Source organism: Oncorhynchus mykiss, unplaced genomic scaffold (genome assembly GCF_013265735.2).
Source record: "Oncorhynchus mykiss isolate Arlee unplaced genomic scaffold, USDA_OmykA_1.1 un_scaffold_234, whole genome shotgun sequence".
In the NCBI taxonomy this organism is placed as follows: Eukaryota; Metazoa; Chordata; class Actinopteri; order Salmoniformes; family Salmonidae; genus Oncorhynchus; species Oncorhynchus mykiss.
The window spans coordinates 23,434-47,866 of record NW_023493700.1 but is presented as its reverse complement, the minus strand read 5'-3'; the positions used below and the strand labels follow the sequence as shown (position 1 = coordinate 47,866).

General features: G+C 37.1%; 19 non-coding genes across 19 annotated transcripts; all 19 read right to left on the bottom strand.

Annotated features, from left to right (window-relative positions):
- Positions 1 to 945: 945 nt before the first annotated feature.
- Positions 946 to 1,018, bottom strand: trnar-ucg. Its single transcript has one exon. It is a non-coding gene; the product is annotated as a tRNA-Arg (tRNA).
- Positions 1,019 to 4,704: 3,686 nt separating this feature from the next.
- On the bottom strand, positions 4,705 to 4,777 carry trnar-ucg. The gene has a single exon. It is a non-coding gene; the product is annotated as a tRNA-Arg (tRNA).
- A 1,356-nt stretch (positions 4,778 to 6,133) lies between these two features.
- trnar-ucg lies at positions 6,134 to 6,206 on the bottom strand. The gene has a single exon. It is a non-coding gene; the product is annotated as a tRNA-Arg (tRNA).
- A 1,180-nt stretch (positions 6,207 to 7,386) lies between these two features.
- On the bottom strand, positions 7,387 to 7,459 carry trnar-ucg. Its single transcript has one exon. It is a non-coding gene; the product is annotated as a tRNA-Arg (tRNA).
- A 1,180-nt stretch (positions 7,460 to 8,639) lies between these two features.
- Positions 8,640 to 8,712, bottom strand: trnar-ucg. The gene has a single exon. It is a non-coding gene; the product is annotated as a tRNA-Arg (tRNA).
- A 903-nt stretch (positions 8,713 to 9,615) lies between these two features.
- Positions 9,616 to 9,688, bottom strand: trnar-ucg. Its single transcript has one exon. It is a non-coding gene; the product is annotated as a tRNA-Arg (tRNA).
- Positions 9,689 to 10,868: 1,180 nt separating this feature from the next.
- trnar-ucg lies at positions 10,869 to 10,941 on the bottom strand. Its single transcript has one exon. It is a non-coding gene; the product is annotated as a tRNA-Arg (tRNA).
- A 1,180-nt stretch (positions 10,942 to 12,121) lies between these two features.
- Positions 12,122 to 12,194, bottom strand: trnar-ucg. The gene has a single exon. It is a non-coding gene; the product is annotated as a tRNA-Arg (tRNA).
- A 1,180-nt stretch (positions 12,195 to 13,374) lies between these two features.
- On the bottom strand, positions 13,375 to 13,447 carry trnar-ucg. Its single transcript has one exon. It is a non-coding gene; the product is annotated as a tRNA-Arg (tRNA).
- A 903-nt stretch (positions 13,448 to 14,350) lies between these two features.
- Positions 14,351 to 14,423, bottom strand: trnar-ucg. Its single transcript has one exon. It is a non-coding gene; the product is annotated as a tRNA-Arg (tRNA).
- A 1,180-nt stretch (positions 14,424 to 15,603) lies between these two features.
- Positions 15,604 to 15,676, bottom strand: trnar-ucg. Its single transcript has one exon. It is a non-coding gene; the product is annotated as a tRNA-Arg (tRNA).
- Positions 15,677 to 16,856: 1,180 nt separating this feature from the next.
- trnar-ucg lies at positions 16,857 to 16,929 on the bottom strand. The gene has a single exon. It is a non-coding gene; the product is annotated as a tRNA-Arg (tRNA).
- A 554-nt stretch (positions 16,930 to 17,483) lies between these two features.
- trnar-ucg lies at positions 17,484 to 17,556 on the bottom strand. Its single transcript has one exon. It is a non-coding gene; the product is annotated as a tRNA-Arg (tRNA).
- A 1,180-nt stretch (positions 17,557 to 18,736) lies between these two features.
- Positions 18,737 to 18,809, bottom strand: trnar-ucg. The gene has a single exon. It is a non-coding gene; the product is annotated as a tRNA-Arg (tRNA).
- A 903-nt stretch (positions 18,810 to 19,712) lies between these two features.
- trnar-ucg lies at positions 19,713 to 19,785 on the bottom strand. The gene has a single exon. It is a non-coding gene; the product is annotated as a tRNA-Arg (tRNA).
- Positions 19,786 to 20,965: 1,180 nt separating this feature from the next.
- trnar-ucg lies at positions 20,966 to 21,038 on the bottom strand. The gene has a single exon. It is a non-coding gene; the product is annotated as a tRNA-Arg (tRNA).
- Positions 21,039 to 22,218: 1,180 nt separating this feature from the next.
- trnar-ucg lies at positions 22,219 to 22,291 on the bottom strand. Its single transcript has one exon. It is a non-coding gene; the product is annotated as a tRNA-Arg (tRNA).
- A 554-nt stretch (positions 22,292 to 22,845) lies between these two features.
- trnar-ucg lies at positions 22,846 to 22,918 on the bottom strand. The gene has a single exon. It is a non-coding gene; the product is annotated as a tRNA-Arg (tRNA).
- A 1,180-nt stretch (positions 22,919 to 24,098) lies between these two features.
- Positions 24,099 to 24,171, bottom strand: trnar-ucg. The gene has a single exon. It is a non-coding gene; the product is annotated as a tRNA-Arg (tRNA).
- Positions 24,172 to 24,433: the final 262 nt, after the last annotated feature.

Below are 24,433 nucleotides of genomic sequence, written 5' to 3'. Positions count from 1 at the left end.
ATTTAGGGAAATTGCAAACATGTACAAATTAGCTGAGCTAATGAAATTAAACGACCCTATTTGATATCATACAGACTTTGCTATGCAACAGTAGACATCAAAGTTGTGATCCTGTCCAAATGAGGAAAGCTAGTGATATTTAACAAGTAAGAAGAGACCTTTTCCCTCAATCTTGCGATGCAGAATCAGACACAATATTTCTCAGGCCTTGCAGTCTAAGATTATTAAAGTTGAATAACAATGTCCAAGCAACAAGACCAATGCCTTAGTTTGGGAAATTGCAAACATCTTCAAATTAGCTGAGCTAAGGAAATTTAACAACCACGAAGGGACTCAAAACCACTATTTTCGGATTCAAAGTCAGACACCTTATCCATTAGGCCACACAGTCTACTTAATACATCCCTATTTCACATCATACAGACATTGCTTAGCAACAACAGACATCAAAGTTGTGAACCTGTCCGAATGAGGAAAGCTAATGATATTTAACAAGTACAAAGATACTCTTTCCTTCAATCTTGCGATGCAGATTAAGACACAATAATTCTCAGGCCTTGCAGTCTTAGATTATTAAAGTTGAACAACAATGTCCAAGCTTTTCAAAGCAACAAGACCAATGCCATATTTAGGGAAATTGCAAACATGTACAAATTAGCTGAGCTAATGAAATTAAACGACCCTATTTGATATCATACAGACTTTGCTATGCAACAGTAGACATCAAAGTTGTGATCCTGTCCAAATGAGGAAAGCTAGTGATATTTAACAAGTACGAAGAGACTATTTCCCTCAATCTTGCGATGCAGAATCATACACAATATTTCTCAGGACTTGCAGTCTAAGATTATTAAAGTTGAATAACAATGTCCAAGCAACAAGACCAATGCCTTAGTTTGGGAAATTGCAAACATGTTCAAATTAGCTGAGCTAAATTAAACTAAACAACCACGAAGGGACTCGAACCCTCAATCTTCTGATTCGAAGTCAGACGCCTTATCCATTAGGCCACGCAGTCTACATGATACATCCCTATTTGACATCATACAGACATTGCTTAGCAACAACAGACATCAAAGTTGTGAACCTGTCCGAATGAGGAAAGCTAATGATATTTAACAAGTACAAAGATACTCTTTTCTTCAATCTTGCGATGCAGATTCAGACACAATAATTCTCAAGCCTTGCAGTCTTAGATTATTAAAGTTGAACAACAATGTCCAAGCTTTTCAAAGCAACAAGACCAATGCCATATTTAGGGAAATTGCAAACATGTACAAATTAGCTGAGCTAATGAAATTAAACGACCCTATTTGATATCATACAGACTTTGCTATGCAACAGTAGACATCAAAGTTGTGATCCTGTCCAAATGAGGAAAGCTAGTGATATTTAACAAGTAAGAAGAGACCTTTTCCCTCAATCTTGCGATGCAGAATCAGACACAATATTTCTCAGGCCTTGCAGTCTAAGATTATTAAAGTTGAATAACAATGTCCAAGCAACAAGACCAATGCCTTAGTTTGGGAAATTGCAAACATCTTCAAATTAGCTGAGCTAAGGAAATTTAACAACCACGAAGGGACTCAAAACCACTATTTTCGGATTCAAAGTCAGACACCTTATCCATTAGGCCACACAGTCTACTTAATATATCCCTATTTCACATCATACAGACATTGCTTAGCAACAACAGACATCAAAGTTGTGAACCTGTCCGAATGAGGAAAGCTAATGATATTTAACAAGTACAAAGATACTCTTTCCTTCAATCTTGCGATGCAGATTAAGACACAATAATTCTCAGGCCTTGCAGTCTTAGATTATTAAAGTTGAACAACAATGTCCAAGCTTTTCAAAGCAACAAGACCAATGCCATATTTAGGAAAATTGCAAACATGTACAAATTAGCTGAGCTAATGAAATTAAACGACCCTATTTGATATCATACAGACTTTGCTATGCAACAGTAGACATCAAAGTTGTGATCCTGTCCAAATGAGGAAAGCTAGTGATATTTAACAAGTACGAAGAGACTATTTCCCTCAATCTTGCGATGCAGAATCATACACAATATTTCTCAGGCCTTGCAGTCTAAGATTATTAAAGTTGAATAACAATGTCCAAGCAACAAGACCAATGCCTTAGTTTGGGAAATTGCAAACATGTTCAAATTAGCTGAGCTAAATTAAACTGAACAACCACGAAGGGACGCGAACCCTCAATCTTCTGATTCGAAGTCAGACGCCTTATCCATTAGGCCACGCAGTCTACATGATACATCCCTATTTGACATCATACAGACATTGCTTAGCAACAACAGACATCAAAGTTGTGAACCTGTCCGAATGAGGAAAGCTAATGATATTTAACAAGTACAAAGATACTCTTTTCTTCAATCTTGCGATGCAGATTCAGACACAATAATTCTCAAGCCTTGCAGTCTTAGATTATTAAAGTTGAACAACAATGTCCAAGCTTTTCAAAGCAACAAGACCAATGCCATATTTAGGGAAATTGCAAACATGTACAAATTAGCTGAGCTAATGAAATTAAACGACCCTATTTGATATCATACAGACTTTGCTATGCAACAGTAGACATCAAAGTTGTGATCCTGTCCAAATGAGGAAAGCTAGTGATATTTAACAAGTAAGAAGAGACCTTTTCCCTCAATCTTGCGATGCAGAATCAGACACAATATTTCTCAGGCCTTGCAGTCTAAGATTATTAAAGTTGAATAACAATGTCCAAGCAACAAGACCAATGCCTTAGTTTGGGAAATTGCAAACATCTTCAAATTAGCTGAGCTAAGGAAATTTAACAACCACGAAGGGACTCAAAACCACTATTTTCGGATTCAAAGTCAGACACCTTATCCATTAGGCCACACAGTCTACTTAATATATCCCTATTTCACATCATACAGACATTGCTTAGCAACAACAGACATCAAAGTTGTGAACCTGTCCGAATGAGGAAAGCTAATGATATTTAACAAGTACAAAGATACTCTTTCCTTCAATCTTGCGATGCAGATTAAGACACAATAATTCTCAGGCCTTGCAGTCTTAGATTATTAAAGTTGAACAACAATGTCCAAGCTTTTCAAAGCAACAAGACCAATGCCATATTTAGGAAAATTGCAAACATGTACAAATTAGCTGAGCTAATGAAATTAAACGACCCTATTTGATATCATACAGACTTTGCTATGCAACAGTAGACATCAAAGTTGTGATCCTGTCCAAATGAGGAAAGCTAGTGATATTTAACAAGTACGAAGAGACTATTTCCCTCAATCTTGCGATGCAGAATCATACACAATATTTCTCAGGCCTTGCAGTCTAAGATTATTAAAGTTGAATAACAATGTCCAAGCAACAAGACCAATGCCTTAGTTTGGGAAATTGCAAACATGTTCAAATTAGCTGAGCTAAATTAAACTAAACAACCACGAAGGGACGCGAACCCTCAATCTTCTGATTCGAAGTCAGACGCCTTATCCATTAGGCCACGCAGTCTACATGATACATCCCTATTTGACATCATACAGACATTGCTTAGCAACAACAGACATCAAAGTTGTGAACCTGTCCGAATGAGGAAAGCTAATGATATTTAACAAGTACAAAGATACTCTTTTCTTCAATCTTGCGATGCAGATTCAGACACAATAATTCTCAAGCCTTGCAGTCTTAGATTATTAAAGTTGAACAACAATGTCCAAGCTTTTCAAAGCAACAAGACCAATGCCATATTTAGGGAAATTGCAAACATGTACAAATTAGCTGAGCTAATGAAATTAAACGACCCTATTTGATATCATACAGACTTTGCTATGCAACAGTAGACATCAAAGTTGTGATCCTGTCCAAATGAGGAAAGCTAGTGATATTTAACAAGTAAGAAGAGACCTTTTCCCTCAATCTTGCGATGCAGAATCAGACACAATATTTCTCAGGCCTTGCAGTCTAAGATTATTAAAGTTGAATAACAATGTCCAAGCAACAAGACCAATGCCTTAGTTTGGGAAATTGCAAACATCTTCAAATTAGCTGAGCTAAGGAAATTTAACAACCACGAAGGGACTCAAAACCACTATTTTCGGATTCAAAGTCAGACACCTTATCCATTAGGCCACACAGTCTACTTAATACATCCCTATTTCACATCATACAGACATTGCTTAGCAACAACAGACATCAAAGTTGTGAACCTGTCCGAATGAGGAAAGCTAATGATATTTAACAAGTACAAAGATACTCTTTCCTTCAATCTTGCGATGCAGATTCAGACACAATAATTCTCAGGCCTTGCAGTCTTAGATTATTAAAGTTGAACAACAATGTCCAAGCTTTTCAAAGCAACAAGACCAATGCCATATTTAGGGAAATTGCAAACATGTACAAATTAGCTGAGCTAATGAAATTAAACAACCCTATTTGATATCATACAGACTTTGCTATGCAACAGTAGACATCAAAGTTGTGATCCTGTCCAAATGAGGAAAGCTAGTGATATTTAACAAGTACGAAGAGACTATTTCCCTCAATCTTGCGATGCAGAATCATACACAATATTTCTCAGGCCTTGCAGTCTAAGATTATTAAAGTTGAATAACAATGTCCAAGCAACAAGACCAATGCCTTAGTTTGGGAAATTGCAAACATCTTCAAATTAGCTGAGCTAAATTAAACTAAACAACCACGAAGGGACTCGAACCCTCAATCTTCTGATTCGAAGTCAGACGCCTTATCCATTAGGCCACGCAGTCTACATGATACATCCCTATTTGACATCATACAGACATTGCTTAGCAACAACAGACATCAAAGTTGTGAACCTGTCCGAATGAGGAAAGCTAATGATATTTAACAAGTACAAAGATACTCTTTTCTTCAATCTTGCGATGCAGATTCAGACACAATAATTTTTTTAGGCCACGCAGTCTACGTGATACATCCCTATTTGACATCATACAGACATTGCTTAGCAACAACAGACACCAAAGTTGTGAACCTGTCCGAATGAGGAAAGCTAATGATATTTAACAAGTACAAAGATACTCTTTTCTTCAATCTTGCGATGCAGATTCAGACACAATAATTCTCAGGCCTTGCAGTCTTAGATTATTAAAGTTGAACAACAATGTCCAAGCTTTTCAAAGCAACAAGACCAATGCCATATTTAGGGAAATTGCAAACATGTACAAATTAGCTGAGCTAATGAAATTAAACGACCCTATTTGATATCATACAGACTTTGCTATGCAACAGTAGACATCAAAGTTGTGATCCTGTCCAAATGAGGAAAGCTAGTGATATTTAACAAGTAAGAAGAGACCTTTTCCCTCAATCTTGCGATGCAGAATCAGACACAATATTTCTCAGGCCTTGCAGTCTAAGATTATTAAAGTTGAATAACAATGTCCAAGCAACAAGACCAATGCCTTAGTTTGGGAAATTGCAAACATCTTCAAATTAGCTGAGCTAAGGAAATTTAACAACCACGAAGGGACTCAAACCCACTATTTTCGGATTCAAAGTCAGACACCTTATCCATTAGTCCACACAGTCTACTTAATATATCCCTATTTCACATCATACAGACATTGCTTAGCAACAACAGACATCAAAGTTGTGAACCTGTCCGAATGAGGAAAGCTAATGATATTTAACAAGTACAAAGATACTCTTTCCTTCAATCTTGCGATGCAGATTCAGACACAATAATTCTCAGGCCTTGCAGTCTTAGATTATTAAAGTTGAACAACAATGTCCAAGCTTTTCAAAGCAACAAGACCAATGCCATATTTAGGGAAATTGCAAACATGTACAAATTAGCTGAGCTAATGAAATTAAACGACCCTATTTGATATCATACAGACTTTGCTATGCAACAGTAGACATCAAAGTTGTGATCCTGTCCAAATGAGGAAAGCTAGTGATATTTAACAAGTAAGAAGAGACCTTTTCCCTCAATCTTGCGATGCAGAATCAGACACAATATTTCTCAGGCCTTGCAGTCTAAGATTATTCAAGTTGAATAACAATGTCCAAGCAACAAGACCAATGCCTTAGTTTGGGAAATTGCAAACATCTTCAAATTAGCTGAGCTAAATTAAACTAAACAACTACGAAGGGACTCGAACCCTCAATCTTCTGATTCGAAGTCAGACGCCTTATCCATTAGGCCACTCAGTCTACATGATACATCCCTATTTGACATCATACAGACATTGCTTAGCAACAACAGACATCAAAGTTGTGAACCTGTCCGAATGAGGAAAGCTAATGATATTTAACAAGTACAAAGATACTCTTTTCTTCAATCTTGCGATGCAGATTCAGACACAATAATTCTCAAGCCTTGCAGTCTTAGATTATTAAAGTTGAACAACAATGTCCAAGCTTTTCAAAGCAACAAGACCAATGCCATATTTAGGGAAATTGCAAACATGTACAAATTAGCTGAGCTAATGAAATTAAACGACCCTATTTGATATCATACAGACTTTGCTATGCAACAGTAGACATCAAAGTTGTGATCCTGTCCAAATGAGGAAAGCTAGTGATATTTAACAAGTAAGAAGAGACCTTTTCGCTCAATCTTGCGATGCAGAATCAGACACAATATTTCTCAGGCCTTGCAGTCTAAGATTATTCAAGTTGAATAACAATGTCCAAGCAACAAGACCAATGCCTTAGTTTGGGAAATTGCAAACATCTTCAAATTAGCTGAGCTAAGGAAATTTAACAACCACGAAGGGACTCAAACCCACAATTTTCAGATTCAAAGTCAGACACCTTATCCATTAGGCCACACCGTCTACTTAATACATCCCTATTTCACATCATACAGACATTGCTTAGCAACAACAGACATCAAAGTTGTGAACCTGTCCGAATGAGGAAAGCTAATGATATTTAACAAGTACAAAGATACTCTTTCCTTCAATCTTGCGATGCAGATTCAGACACAATAATTCTCAGGCCTTGCAGTCTTAGATTATTAAAGTTGAACAACAATGTCCAAGCTTTTCAAAGCAACAAGACCAATGCCATATTTAGGGAAATTGCAAACATGTACAAATTAGCTGAGCTAATGAAATTAAACGACCCTATTTGATATCATACAGACTTTGCTATGCAACAGTAGACATCAAAGTTGTGATCCTGTCCAAATGAGGAAAGCTAGTGATATTTAACAAGTACGAAGAGACTATTTCCCTCAATCTTGCGATGCAGAATCATACACAATATTTCTCAGGCCTCGCAGTCTAAGATTATTAAAGTTGAATAACAATGTCCAAGCAACAAGACCAATGCCTTAGTTTGGGAAATTGCAAACATCTTCAAATTAGCTGAGCTAAATGAAACTAAACAACCACGAAGGGACTCGAACCCTCAATCTTCTGATTCGAAGTCAGACGCCTTATCCATTAGGCCACGCAGTCTACGTGATACATCCCTATTTGACATCATACAGACATTGCTTAGCAACAACAGACATCAAAGTTGTGAACCTGTCCGAATGAGGAAAGCTAATGATATTTAACAAGTACAAAGATACTCTTTCCTTCAATCTTGCGATGCAGATTCAGACACAATAATTCTCAGGCCTTGCAGTCTAAGATTATTAAAGTTGAACAACAATGTCCAAGCAACAAGACCAATGCCTTAGTTTGGGAAATTGCAAACATCTTCAAATTAGCTGAGCTAAGGAAATTTAACAACCACGAAGGGACTCAAACCCACTATTTTCAGATTCAAAGTCAGACACCTTATCCATTAGTCCACACAGTCTACTTAATATATCCCTATTTCACATCATACAGACATTGCTTAGCAACAACAGACATCAAAGTTGTGAACCTGTCCGAATGAGGAAAGCTAATGATATTTAACAAGTACAAAGATACTCTTTCCTTCAATCTTGCGATGCAGATTCAGACACAATAATTCTCAGGCCTTGCAGTCTTAGATTATTAAAGTTGAACAACAATGTCCAAGCTTTTCAAAGCAACAAGACCAATGCCATATTTAGGGAAATTGCAAACATGTACAAATTAGCTGAGCTAATGAAATTAAACGACCCTATTTGATATCATACAGACTTTGCTATGCAACAGTAGACATCAAAGTTGTGATCCTGTCCAAATGAGGAAAGCTAGTGATATTTAACAAGTACAAAGATACTCTTTCCTTCAATCTTGCGATGCAGATTCAGACACAATAATTCTCAGGCCTTGCAGTCTTAGATTATTAAAGTTGAACAACAATGTCCAAGCTTTTCAAAGCAACAAGACCAATGCCATATTTAGGGAAATTGCAAACATGTACAAATTAGCTGAGCTAATGAAATTAAACGACCCTATTTGATATCATACAGACTTTGCTATGCAACAGTAGACATCAAAGTTGTGATCCTGTCCAAATGAGGAAAGCTAGTGATATTTAACAAGTACGAAGAGACTATTTCCCTCAATCTTGCGATGCAGAATCATACACAATATTTCTCAGGCCTCGCAGTCTAAGATTATTAAAGTTGAATAACAATGTCCAAGCAACAAGACCAATGCCTTAGTTTGGGAAATTGCAAACATCTTCAAATTAGCTGAGCTAAATGAAACTAAACAACCACGAAGGGACTCGAACCCTCAATCTTCTGATTCGAAGTCAGACGCCTTATCCATTAGGCCACGCAGTCTACGTGATACATCCCTATTTGACATCATACAGACATTGCTTAGCAACAACAGACATCAAAGTTGTGAACCTGTCCGAATGAGGAAAGCTAATGATATTTAACAAGTACAAAGATACTCTTTCCTTCAATCTTGCGATGCAGATTCAGACACAATAATTCTCAGGCCTTGCAGTCTAAGATTATTAAAGTTGAACAACAATGTCCAAGCAACAAGACCAATGCCTTAGTTTGGGAAATTGCAAACATCTTCAAATTAGCTGAGCTAAGGAAATTTAACAACCACGAAGGGACTCAAACCCACTATTTTCAGATTCAAAGTCAGACACCTTATCCATTAGTCCACACAGTCTACTTAATATATCCCTATTTCACATCATACAGACATTGCTTAGCAACAACAGACATCAAAGTTGTGAACCTGTCCGAATGAGGAAAGCTAATGATATTTAACAAGTACAAAGATACTCTTTCCTTCAATCTTGCGATGCAGATTCAGACACAATAATTCTCAGGCCTTGCAGTCTTAGATTATTAAAGTTGAACAACAATGTCCAAGCTTTTCAAAGCAACAAGACCAATGCCATATTTAGGGAAATTGCAAACATGTACAAATTAGCTGAGCTAATGAAATTAAACGACCCTATTTGATATCATACAGACTTTGCTATGCAACAGTAGACATCAAAGTTGTGATCCTGTCCAAATGAGGAAAGCTAGTGATATTTAACAAGTAAGAAGAGACCTTTTCCCTCAATCTTGCGATGCAGAATCAGACACAATATTTCTCAGGCCTTGCAGTCTAAGATTATTCAAGTTGAATAACAATGTCCAAGCAACAAGACCAATGCCTTAGTTTGGGAAATTGCAAACATCTTCAAATTAGCTGAGCTAAATTAAACTAAACAACTACGAAGGGACTCGAACCCTCAATCTTCTGATTCGAAGTCAGACGCCTTATCCATTAGGCCACGCAGTCTACATGATACATCCCTATTTGACATCATACAGACATTGCTTAGCAACAACAGACATCAAAGTTGTGAACCTGTCCGAATGAGGAAAGCTAATGATATTTAACAAGTACAAAGATACTCTTTTCTTCAATCTTGCGATGCAGATTCAGACACAATAATTCTCAAGCCTTGCAGTCTTAGATTATTAAAGTTGAACAACAATGTCCAAGCTTTTCAAAGCAACAAGACCAATGCCATATTTAGGGAAATTGCAAACATGTACAAATTAGCTGAGCTAATGAAATTAAACGACCCTATTTGATATCATACAGACTTTGCTATGCAACAGTAGACATCAAAGTTGTGATCCTGTCCAAATGAGGAAAGCTAGTGATATTTAACAAGTAAGAAGAGACCTTTTCACTCAATCTTGCGATGCAGAATCAGACACAATATTTCTCAGGCCTTGCAGTCTAAGATTATTCAAGTTGAATAACAATGTCCAAGCAACAAGACCAATGCCTTAGTTTGGGAAATTGCAAACATCTTCAAATTAGCTGAGCTAAGGAAATTTAACAACCACGAAGGGACTCAAACCCACAATTTTCAGATTCAAAGTCAGACACCTTATCCATTAGGCCACACAGTCTACTTAATACATCCCTATTTCACATCATACAGACATTGCTTAGCAACAACAGACATCAAAGTTGTGAACCTGTCCGAATGAGGAAAGCTAATGATATTTAACAAGTACAAAGATACTCTTTCCTTCAATCTTGCGATGCAGATTCAGACACAATAATTCTCAGGCCTTGCAGTCTTAGATTATTAAAGTTGAACAACAATGTCCAAGCTTTTCAAAGCAACAAGACCAATGCCATATTTAGGGAAATTGCAAACATGTACAAATTAGCTGAGCTAATGAAATTAAACGACCCTATTTGATATCATACAGACTTTGCTATGCAACAGTAGACATCAAAGTTGTGATCCTGTCCAAATGAGGAAAGCTAGTGATATTTAACAAGTACGAAGAGACTATTTCCCTCAATCTTGCGATGCAGAATCATACACAATATTTCTCAGGCCTCGCAGTCTAAGATTATTAAAGTTGAATAACAATGTCCAAGCAACAAGACCAATGCCTTAGTTTGGGAAATTGCAAACATCTTCAAATTAGCTGAGCTAAATGAAACTAAACAACCACGAAGGGACTCGAACCCTCAATCTTCTGATTCGAAGTCAGACGCCTTATCCATTAGGCCACGCAGTCTACGTGATACATCCCTATTTGACATCATACAGACATTGCTTAGCAACAACAGACATCAAAGTTGTGAACCTGTCCGAATGAGGAAAGCTAATGATATTTAACAAGTACAAAGATACTCTTTCCTTCAATCTTGCGATGCAGATTCAGACACAATAATTCTCAGGCCTTGCAGTCTTAGATTATTAAAGTTGAACAACAATGTCCAAGCTTTTCAAAGCAACAAGACCAATGCCATATTTAGGGAAATTGCAAACATGTACAAATTAGCTGAGCTAATGAAATTAAACGACCCTATTTGATATCATACAGACTTTGCTATGCAACAGTAGACATCAAAGTTGTGATCCTGTCCAAATGAGGAAAGCTAGTGATATTTAACAAGTAAGAAGAGACCTTTTCCCTCAATCTTGCGATGCAGAATCAGACACAATATTTCTCAGGCCTTGCAGTCTAAGATTATTCAAGTTGAATAACAATGTCCAAGCAACAAGACCAATGCCTTAGTTTGGGAAATTGCAAACATCTTCAAATTAGCTGAGCTAAGGAAATTTAACAACCACGAAGGGACTCAAACCCACAATTTTCAGATTCAAAGTCAGACACCTTATCCATTAGGCCACACAGTCTACTTAATACATCCCTATTTCACATCATACAGACATTGCTTAGCAACAACAGACATCAAAGTTGTGAACCTGTCCGAATGAGGAAAGCTAATGATATTTAACAAGTACAAAGATACTCTTTCCTTCAATCTTGCGATGCAGATTCAGACACAATAATTCTCAGGCCTTGCAGTCTTAGATTATTAAAGTTGAACAACAATGTCCAAGCTTTTCAAAGCAACAAGACCAATGCCATATTTAGGGAAATTGCAAACATGTACAAATTAGCTGAGCTAATGAAATTAAACGACCCTATTTGATATCATACAGACTTTGCTATGCAACAGTAGACATCAAAGTTGTGATCCTGTCCAAATGAGGAAAGCTAGTGATATTTAACAAGTACGAAGAGACTATTTCCCTCAATCTTGCGATGCAGAATCATACACAATATTTCTCAGGCCTCGCAGTCTAAGATTATTAAAGTTGAATAACAATGTCCAAGCAACAAGACCAATGCCTTAGTTTGGGAAATTGCAAACATCTTCAAATTAGCTGAGCTAAATGAAACTAAACAACCACGAAGGGACTCGAACCCTCAATCTTCTGATTCGAAGTCAGACGCCTTATCCATTAGGCCACGCAGTCTACGTGATACATCCCTATTTGACATCATACAGACATTGCTTAGCAACAACAGACATCAAAGTTGTGAACCTGTCCGAATGAGGAAAGCTAATGATATTTAACAAGTACAAAGATACTCTTTTCTTCAATCTTGCGATGCAGATTCAGACACAATAATTCTCAAGCCTTGCAGTCTTAGATTATTAAAGTTGAACAACAATGTCCAAGCTTTTCAAAGCAACAAGACCAATGCCATATTTAGGGAAATTGCAAACATGTACAAATTAGCTGAGCTAATGAAATTAAACGACCCTATTTGATATCATACAGACTTTGCTATGCAACAGTAGACATCAAAGTTGTGATCCTGTCCAAATGAGGAAAGCTAGTGATATTTAACAAGTAAGAAGAGACCTTTTCGCTCAATCTTGCGATGCAGAATCAGACACAATATTTCTCAGGCCTTGCAGTCTAAGATTATTCAAGTTGAATAACAATGTCCAAGCAACAAGACCAATGCCTTAGTTTGGGAAATTGCAAACATCTTCAAATTAGCTGAGCTAAGGAAATTTAACAACCACGAAGGGACTCAAACCCACAATTTTCAGATTCAAAGTCAGACACCTTATCCATTAGGCCACACAGTCTACTTAATACATCCCTATTTCACATCATACAGACATTGCTTAGCAACAACAGACATCAAAGTTGTGAACCTGTCCGAATGAGGAAAGCTAATGATATTTAACAAGTACAAAGATACTCTTTCCTTCAATCTTGCGATGCAGATTCAGACACAATAATTCTCAGGCCTTGCAGTCTTAGATTATTAAAGTTGAACAACAATGTCCAAGCTTTTCAAAGCAACAAGACCAATGCCATATTTAGGGAAATTGCAAACATGTACAAATTAGCTGAGCTAATGAAATTAAACGACCCTATTTGATATCATACAGACTTTGCTATGCAACAGTAGACATCAAAGTTGTGATCCTGTCCAAATGAGGAAAGCTAGTGATATTTAACAAGTACGAAGAGACTATTTCCCTCAATCTTGCGATGCAGAATCATACACAATATTTCTCAGGCCTCGCAGTCTAAGATTATTAAAGTTGAATAACAATGTCCAAGCAACAAGACCAATGCCTTAGTTTGGGAAATTGCAAACATCTTCAAATTAGCTGAGCTAAATGAAACTAAACAACCACGAAGGGACTCGAACCCTCAATCTTCTGATTCGAAGTCAGACGCCTTATCCATTAGGCCACGCAGTCTACGTGATACATCCCTATTTGACATCATACAGACATTGCTTAGCAACAACAGACATCAAAGTTGTGAACCTGTCCGAATGAGGAAAGCTAATGATATTTAACAAGTACAAAGATACTCTTTCCTTCAATCTTGCGATGCAGATTCAGACACAATAATTCTCAGGCCTTGCAGTCTAAGATTATTAAAGTTGAACAACAATGTCCAAGCAACAAGACCAATGCCTTAGTTTGGGAAATTGCAAACATCTTCAAATTAGCTGAGCTAAGGAAATTTAACAACCACGAAGGGACTCAAACCCACTATTTTCAGATTCAAAGTCAGACACCTTATCCATTAGTCCACACAGTCTACTTAATATATCCCTATTTCACATCATACAGACATTGCTTAGCAACAACAGACATCAAAGTTGTGAACCTGTCCGAATGAGGAAAGCTAATGATATTTAACAAGTACAAAGATACTCTTTCCTTCAATCTTGCGATGCAGATTCAGACACAATAATTCTCAGGCCTTGCAGTCTTAGATTATTAAAGTTGAACAACAATGTCCAAGCTTTTCAAAGCAACAAGACCAATGCCATATTTAGGGAAATTGCAAACATGTACAAATTAGCTGAGCTAATGAAATTAAACGACCCTATTTGATATCATACAGACTTTGCTATGCAACAGTAGACATCAAAGTTGTGATCCTGTCCAAATGAGGAAAGCTAGTGATATTTAACAAGTAAGAAGAGACCTTTTCCCTCAATCTTGCGATGCAGAATCAGACACAATATTTCTCAGGCCTTGCAGTCTAAGATTATTCAAGTTGAATAACAATGTCCAAGCAACAAGACCAATGCCTTAGTTTGGGAAATTGCAAACATCTTCAAATTAGCTGAGCTAAATTAAACTAAACAACTACGAAGGGACTCGAACCCTCAATCTTCTGATTCGAAGTCAGACGCCTTATCCATTAGGCCACGCAGTCTACATGATACATCCCTATTTGACATCATACAGACATTGCTTAGCAACAACAGACATCAAAGTTGTGAACCTGTCCGAATGAGGAAAGCTAATGATATTTAACAAGTACAAAGATACTCTTTTCTTCAATCTTGCGATGCAGATTCAGACACAATAATTCTCAAGCCTTGCAGTCTTAGATTATTAAAGTTGAACAACAATGTCCAAGCTTTTCAAAGCAACAAGACCAATGCCATATTTAGGGAAATTGCAAACATGTACAAATTAGCTGAGCTAATGAAATTAAACGACCCTATTTGATATCATACAGACTTTGCTATGCAACAGTAGACATCAAAGTTGTGATCCTGTCCAAATGAGGAAAGCTAGTGATATTTAACAAGTAAGAAGAGACCTTTTCGCTCAATCTTGCGATGCAGAATCAGACACAATATTTCTCAGGCCTTGCAGTCTAAGATTATTCAAGTTGAATAACAATGTCCAAGCAACAAGACCAATGCCTTAGTTTGGGAAATTGCAAACATCTTCAAATTAGCTGAGCTAAGGAAATTTAACAACCACGAAGGGACTCAAACCCACAATTTTCAGATTCAAAGTCAGACACCTTATCCATTAGGCCACACAGTCTACTTAATACATCCCTATTTCACATCATACAGACATTGCTTAGCAACAACAGACATCAAAGTTGTGAACCTGTCCGAATGAGGAAAGCTAATGATATTTAACAAGTACAAAGATACTCTTTCCTTCAATCTTGCGATGCAGATTCAGACACAATAATTCTCAGGCCTTGCAGTCTTAGATTATTAAAGTTGAACAACAATGTCCAAGCTTTTCAAAGCAACAAGACCAATGCCATATTTAGGGAAATTGCAAACATGTACAAATTAGCTGAGCTAATGAAATTAAACGACCCTATTTGATATCATACAGACTTTGCTATGCAACAGTAGACATCAAAGTTGTGATCCTGTCCAAATGAGGAAAGCTAGTGATATTTAACAAGTACGAAGAGACTATTTCCCTCAATCTTGCGATGCAGAATCATACACAATATTTCTCAGGCCTCGCAGTCTAAGATTATTAAAGTTGAATAACAATGTCCAAGCAACAAGACCAATGCCTTAGTTTGGGAAATTGCAAACATCTTCAAATTAGCTGAGCTAAATGAAACTAAACAACCACGAAGGGACTCGAACCCTCAATCTTCTGATTCGAAGTCAGACGCCTTATCCATTAGGCCACGCAGTCTACGTGATACATCCCTATTTGACATCATACAGACATTGCTTAGCAACAACAGACATCAAAGTTGTGAACCTGTCCGAATGAGGAAAGCTAATGATATTTAACAAGTACAAAGATACTCTTTCCTTCAATCTTGCGATGCAGATTCAGACACAATAATTCTCAGGCCTTGCAGTCTTAGATTATTAAAGTTGAACAACAATGTCCAAGCTTTTCAAAGCAACAAGACCAATGCCATATTTAGGGAAATTGCAAACATGTACAAATTAGCTGAGCTAATGAAATTAAACGACCCTATTTGATATCATACAGACTTTGCTATGCAACAGTAGACATCAAAGTTGTGATCCTGTCCAAATGAGGAAAGCTAGTGATATTTAACAAGTAAGAAGAGACCTTTTCCCTCAATCTTGCGATGCAGAATCAGACACAATATTTCTCAGGCCTTGCAGTCTAAGATTATTCAAGTTGAATAACAATGTCCAAGCAACAAGACCAATGCCTTAGTTTGGGAAATTGCAAACATCTTCAAATTAGCTGAGCTAAGGAAATTTAACAACCACGAAGGGACTCAAACCCACAATTTTCAGATTCAAAGTCAGACACCTTATCCATTAGGCCACACAGTCTACTTAATACATCCCTATTTCACATCATACAGACATTGCTTAGCAACAACAGACATCAAAGTTGTGAACCTGTCCGAATGAGGAAAGCTAATGATATTTAACAAGTACAAAGATACTCTTTCCTTCAATCTTGCGATGCAGATTCAGACACAATAATTCTCAGGCCTTGCAGTCTTAGATTATTAAAGTTGAACAACAATGTCCAAGCTTTTCAAAGCAACAAGACCAATGCCATATTTAGGGAAATTGCAAACATGTACAAATTAGCTGAGCTAATGAAATTAAACGACCCTATTTGATATCATACAGACTTTGCTATGCAACAGTAGACATCAAAGTTGTGATCCTGTCCAAATGAGGAAAGCTAGTGATATTTAACAAGTACGAAGAGACTATTTCCCTCAATCTTGCGATGCAGAATCATACACAATATTTCTCAGGCCTCGCAGTCTAAGATTATTAAAGTTGAATAACAATGTCCAAGCAACAAGACCAATGCCTTAGTTTGGGAAATTGCAAACATCTTCAAATTAGCTGAGCTAAATGAAACTAAACAACCACGAAGGGACTCGAACCCTCAATCTTCTGATTCGAAGTCAGACGCCTTATCCATTAGGCCACGCAGTCTACGTGATACATCCCTATTTGACATCATACAGACATTGCTTAGCAACAACAGACATCAAAGTTGTGAACCTGTCCGAATGAGGAAAGCTAATGATATTTAACAAGTACAAAGATACTCTTTCCTTCAATCTTGCGATGCAGATTCAGACACAATAATTCTCAGGCCTTGCAGTCTTAGATTATTAAAGTTGAACAACAATGTCCAAGCTTTTCAAAGCAACAAGACCAATGCCATATTTAGGGAAATTGCAAACATGTACAAATTAGCTGAGCTAATGAAATTAAACGACCCTATTTGATATCATACAGACTTTGCTATGCAACAGTAGACATCAAAGTTGTGATCGTGTCCAAATGAGGAAAGCTAGTGATATTTAACAAGTAAGAACAGACCTTTTCCCTCAATCTTGCGATGCAGAATCAGACACAATATTTCTCAGGCCTTGCAGTCTAAGATTATTCAAGTTGAATAACAATGTCCAAGCAACAAGACCAATGCCTTAGTTTGGGAAATTGCAAACATCTTCAAATTAGCTGAGCTAAATTAAACTAAACAACTACGAAGGGACTCGAACCCTCAATCTTCTGATTCGAAGTCAGACGCCTTATCCATTAGGCCACGCAGTCTACATGATACATCACTATTTGACATCATACAGACATTGCTTAGCAACAACAGACATCAAAGTTGTGAACCTGTCCGAATGAGGAAAGCTAATGATATTTAACAAGTACAAAGATACTCTTTCCTTCAATCTTGCGATGCAGATTCAGACACAATAATTCTCAGGCCTTGCAGTCTTAGATTATTAAAGTTGAACAACAATGTCCAAGCTTTTCAAAGCAACAAGACCAATGCCATATTTAGGGAAATTGCAAACATGTACAAATTAGCTGAGCTAATGAAATTAAACGACCCTATTTGATATCATACAGACTTTGCTATGCAACAGTAGACATCAAAGTTGTGATCCTGTCCAAATGAGGAAAGCTAGTGATATTTAACAAGTAAGAACAGACCTTTTCCCTCAATCTTGCGATGCAGAATCAGACACAATATTTCTCAGGCCTTGCAGTCTAAGATTATTCAAGTTGAATAACAATGTCCAAGCAACAAGACCAATGCCTTAGTTTGGGAAATTGCAAACATCTTCAAATTAGCTGAGCTAAGGAAATTTAACAACCACGAAGGGACTCAAACCCACAATTTTCAGATTCAAAGTCAGACACCTTATCCATTAGGCCACACAGTCTACTTAATACATCCCTATTTCACATCATACAGACATTGCTTAGCAACAACAGACATCAAAGTTGTGAACCTGTCCGAATGAGGAAAGCTAATGATATTTAACAAGTACAAAGATACTCTTTCCTTCAATCTTGCGATGCAGATTCAGACACAATAATTCTCAGGCCTTGCAGTCTTAGATTATTAAAGTTGAACAACAATGTCCAAGCTTTTCAAAGCAACAAGACCAATGCCATATTTAGGGAAATTGCAAACATGTACAAATTAGCTGAGCTAATGAAATTAAACGACCCTATTTGATATCATACAGACTTTGCTATGCAACAGTAGACATCAAAGTTGTGATCCTGTCCAAATGAGGAAAGCTAGTGATATTTAACAAGTACGAAGAGACTATTTCCCTCAATCTTGCGATGCAGAATCATACACAATATTTCTCAGGCCTCGCAGTCTAAGATTATTAAAGTTGAATAACAATGTCCAAGCAACAAGACCAATGCCTTAGTTTGGGAAATTGCAAACATCTTCAAATTAGCTGAGCTAAATGAAACTAAACAACCACGAAGGGACTCGAACCCTCAATCTTCTGATTCGAAGTCAGACGCCTTATCCATTAGGCCACGCAGTCTACGTGATACATCCCTATTTGACATCATACAGACATTGCTTAGCAACAACAGACATCAAAGTTGTGAACCTGTCCGAATGAGGAAAGCTAATGATATTTAACAAGTACAAAGATACTCTTTCCTTCAATCTTGCGATGCAGATTCAGACACAATAATTCTCAGGCCTTGCAGTCTAAGATTATTAAAGTTGAACAACAATGTCCAAGCAACAAGACCAATGCCTTAGTTTGGGAAATTGCAAACATCTTCAAATTAGCTGAGCTAAGGAAATTTAACAACCACGAAGGGACTCAAACCCACTATTTTCGGATTCAAAGTCAGACACCTTATCCATTAGTCCACACAGTCTACTTAATATATCCCTATTTCACATCATACAGACATTGCTTAGCAACAACAGACATCAAAGTTGTGAACCTGTCCGAATGAGGAAAGCTAATGATATTTAACAAGTACAAAGATACTCTTTCCTTCAATCTTGCGATGCAGATTCAGACACAATAATTCTCAGGCCTTGCAGTCTTAGATTATTAAAGTTGAACAACAATGTCCAAGCTTTTCAAAGCAACAAGACCAATGCCATATTTAGGGAAATTGCAAACATGTACAAATTAGCTGAGCTAATGAAATTAAACGACCCTATTTGATATCATACAGACTTTGCTATGCAACAGTAGACATCAAAGTTGTGATCCTGTCCAAATGAGGAAAGCTAGTGATATTTAACAAGTAAGAAGAGACCTTTTCCCTCAATCTTGCGATGCAGAATCAGACACAATATTTCTCAGGCCTTGCAGTCTAAGATTATTCAAGTTGAATAACAATGTCCAAGCAACAAGACCAATGCCTTAGTTTGGGAAATTGCAAACATCTTCAAATTAGCTGAGCTAAATTAAACTAAACAACTACGAAGGGACTCGAACCCTCAATCTTCTGATTCGAAGTCAGACGCCTTATCCATTAGGCCACGCAGTCTACATGATACATCCCTATTTGACATCATACAGACATTGCTTAGCAACAACAGACATCAAAGTTGTGAACCTGTCCGAATGAGGAAAGCTAATGATATTTAACAAGTACAAAGATACTCTTTTCTTCAATCTTGCGATGCAGATTCAGACACAATAATTCTCAAGCCTTGCAGTCTTAGATTATTAAAGTTGAACAACAATGTCCAAGCTTTTCAAAGCAACAAGACCAATGCCATATTTAGGGAAATTGCAAACATGTACAAATTAGCTGAGCTAATGAAATTAAACGACCCTATTTGATATCATACAGACTTTGCTATGCAACAGTAGACATCAAAGTTGTGATCCTGTCCAAATGAGGAAAGCTAGTGATATTTAACAAGTAAGAAGAGACCTTTTCGCTCAATCTTGCGATGCAGAATCAGACACAATATTTCTCAGGCCTTGCAGTCTAAGATTATTCAAGTTGAATAACAATGTCCAAGCAACAAGACCAATGCCTTAGTTTGGGAAATTGCAAACATCTTCAAATTAGCTGAGCTAAGGAAATTTAACAACCACGAAGGGACTCAAACCCACAATTTTCAGATTCAAAGTCAGACACCTTATCCATTAGGCCACACAGTCTACTTAATACATCCCTATTTCACATCATACAGACATTGCTTAGCAACAACAGACATCAAAGTTGTGAACCTGTCCGAATGAGGAAAGCTAATGATATTTAACAAGTACAAAGATACTCTTTCCTTCAATCTTGCGATGCAGATTCAGACACAATAATTCTCAGGCCTTGCAGTCTTAGATTATTAAAGTTGAACAACAATGTCCAAGCTTTTCAAAGCAACAAGACCAATGCCATATTTAGGGAAATTGCAAACATGTACAAATTAGCTGAGCTAATGAAATTAAACGACCCTATTTGATATCATACAGACTTTGCTATGCAACAGTAGACATCAAAGTTGTGATCCTGTCCAAATGAGGAAAGCTAGTGATATTTAACAAGTACGAAGAGACTATTTCCCTCAATCTTGCGATGCAGAATCATACACAATATTTCTCAGGCCTCGCAGTCTAAGATTATTAAAGTTGAATAACAATGTCCAAGCAACAAGACCAATGCCTTAGTTTGGGAAATTGCAAACATCTTCAAATTAGCTGAGCTAAATGAAACTAAACAACCACGAAGGGACTCGAACCCTCAATCTTCTGATTCGAAGTCAGACGCCTTATCCATTAGGCCACGCAGTCTACGTGATACATCCCTATTTGACATCATACAGACATTGCTTAGCAACAACAGACATCAAAGTTGTGAACCTGTCCGAATGAGGAAAGCTAATGATATTTAACAAGTACAAAGATACTCTTTCCTTCAATCTTGCGATGCAGATTCAGACACAATAATTCTCAGGCCTTGCAGTCTTAGATTATTAAAGTTGAACAACAATGTCCAAGCTTTTCAAAGCAACAAGACCAATGCCATATTTAGGGAAATTGCAAACATGTACAAATTAGCTGAGCTAATGAAATTAAACGACCCTATTTGATATCATACAGACTTTGCTATGCAACAGTAGACATCAAAGTTGTGATCCTGTCCAAATGAGGAAAGCTAGTGATATTTAACAAGTAAGAAGAGACCTTTTCCCTCAATCTTGCGATGCAGAATCAGACACAATATTTCTCAGGCCTTGCAGTCTAAGATTATTCAAGTTGAATAACAATGTCCAAGCAACAAGACCAATGCCTTAGTTTGGGAAATTGCAAACATCTTCAAATTAGCTGAGCTAAGGAAATTTAACAACCACGAAGGGACTCAAACCCACAATTTTCAGATTCAAAGTCAGACACCTTATCCATTAGGCCACACAGTCTACTTAATACATCCCTATTTCACATCATACAGACATTGCTTAGCAACAACAGACATCAAAGTTGTGAACCTGTCCGAATGAGGAAAGCTAATGATATTTAACAAGTACAAAGATACTCTTTCCTTCAATCTTGCGATGCAGATTCAGACACAATAATTCTCAGGCCTTGCAGTCTTAGATTATTAAAGTTGAACAACAATGTCCAAGCTTTTCAAAGCAACAAGACCAATGCCATATTTAGGGAAATTGCAAACATGTACAAATTAGCTGAGCTAATGAAATTAAACGACCCTATTTGATATCATACAGACTTTGCTATGCAACAGTAGACATCAAAGTTGTGATCCTGTCCAAATGAGGAAAGCTAGTGATATTTAACAAGTACGAAGAGACTATTTCACTCAATCTTGCGATGCAGAATCATACACAATATTTCTCAGGCCTCGCAGTCTAAGATTATTAAAGTTGAATAACAATGTCCAAGCAACAAGACCAATGCCTTAGTTTGGGAAATTGCAAACATCTTCAAATTAGCTGAGCTAAATGAAACTAAACAACCACGAAGGGACTCGAACCCTCAATCTTCTGATTCGAAGTCAGACGCCTTAGCCATTAGGCCACACAGTCTACGTGATACATCCCTATTTGACATCATACAGACATTGCTTAGCAACAACAGACATCAAAGTTGTGAACCTGTCCGAATGAGGAAAGCTAATGATATTTAACAAGTACAAAGATACTCTTTCCTTCAATCTTGCGATGCAGATTCAGACACAATAATTCTCAGGCCTTGCAGTCTTAGATTATTAAAGTTGAACAACAATGTCCAAGCTTTTCAAAGCAACAAGACCAATGCCATATTTAGGGAAATTGCAAACATGTACAAATTAGCTGAGCTAATGAAATTAAACGACCCTATTTGATATCATACAGACTTTGCTATGCAACAGTAGACATCAAAGTTGTGATCGTGTCCAAATGAGGAAAGCTAGTGATATTTAACAAGTAAGAACAGACCTTTTCCCTCAATCTTGCGATGCAGAATCAGACACAATATTTCTCAGGCCTTGCAGTCTAAGATTATTCAAGTTGAATAACAATGTCCAAGCAACAAGACCAATGCCTTAGTTTGGGAAATTGCAAACATCTTCAAATTAGCTGAGCTAAATTAAACTAAACAACTACGAAGGGACTCGAACCCTCAATCTTCTGATTCGAAGTCAGACGCCTTATCCATTAGGCCACGCAGTCTACATGATACATCACTATTTGACATCATACAGACATTGCTTAGCAACAACAGACATCAAAGTTGTGAACCTGTCCGAATGAGGAAAGCTAATGATATTTAACAAGTACAAAGATACTCTTTCCTTCAATCTTGCGATGCAGATTCAGACACAATAATTCTCAGGCCTTGCAGTCTTAGATTATTAAAGTTGAACAACAATGTCCAAGCTTTTCAAAGCAACAAGACCAATGCCATATTTAGGGAAATTGCAAACATGTACAAATTAGCTGAGCTAATGAAATTAAACGACCCTATTTGATATCATACAGACTTTGCTATGCAACAGTAGACATCAAAGTTGTGATCCTGTCCAAATGAGGAAAGCTAGTGATATTTAACAAGTAAGAACAGACCTTTTCCCTCAATCTTGCGATGCAGAATCAGACACAATATTTCTCAGGCCTTGCAGTCTAAGATTATTCAAGTTGAATAACAATGTCCAAGCAACAAGACCAATGCCTTAGTTTGGGAAATTGCAAACATCTTCAAATTAGCTGAGCTAAGGAAATTTAACAACCACGAAGGGACTCAAACCCACAATTTTCAGATTCAAAGTCAGACACCTTATCCATTAGGCCACACAGTCTACTTAATACATCCCTATTTCACATCATACAGACATTGCTTAGCAACAACAGACATCAAAGTTGTGAACCTGTCCGAATGAGGAAAGCTAATGATATTTAACAAGTACAAAGATACTCTTTTCTTCAATCTTGCGATGCAGATTCAGACACAATAATTCTCAGGCCTTGCAGTGTTAGATTATTAAAGTTGAACAACAATGTCCAAGCTTTTCAAAGCAACAAGACCAATGCCATATTTAGGGAAATTGCAAACATGTACAAATTAGCTGAGCTAATGAAATTAAACGACCCTATTTGATATCATACAGACTTTGCTATGCAACAGTAGACATCAAAGTTGTGATCCTGTCCAAATGAGGAAAGCTAGTGATATTTAACAAGTACGAAGAGACCTTTTCCCTCAATCTTGCGATGCAGAATCATACACAATATTTCTCAGGCCTTGCAGTCTAAGATTATTAAAGTTGAATAACAATGTCCAAGCAACAAGACCAATGCCTTAGTTTGGGAAATTGCAAACATCTTCAAATTAGCTGAGCTAAATGAAACTAAACAACCACGAAGGGACTCGAACCCTCAATCTTCTGATTCGAAGTCAGACGCCTTATCCATTAGGCCACGCAGTCTACGTGATACATCCCTATTTGACATCATACAGACATTGCTTAGCAACAACAGACATCAAAGTTGTGAACCTGTCCGAATGAGGAAAGCTAATGATATTTAACAAGTACAAAGATACTCTTTTCTTCAATCTTGCGATGCAGATTCAGACACAATAATTCTCAGGCCTTGCAGTCTTAGATTATTAAAGTTGAACAACAATGTCCAAGCTTTTCAAAGCAACAAGACCAATGCCATATTTAGGGAAATTGCAAACATGTACAA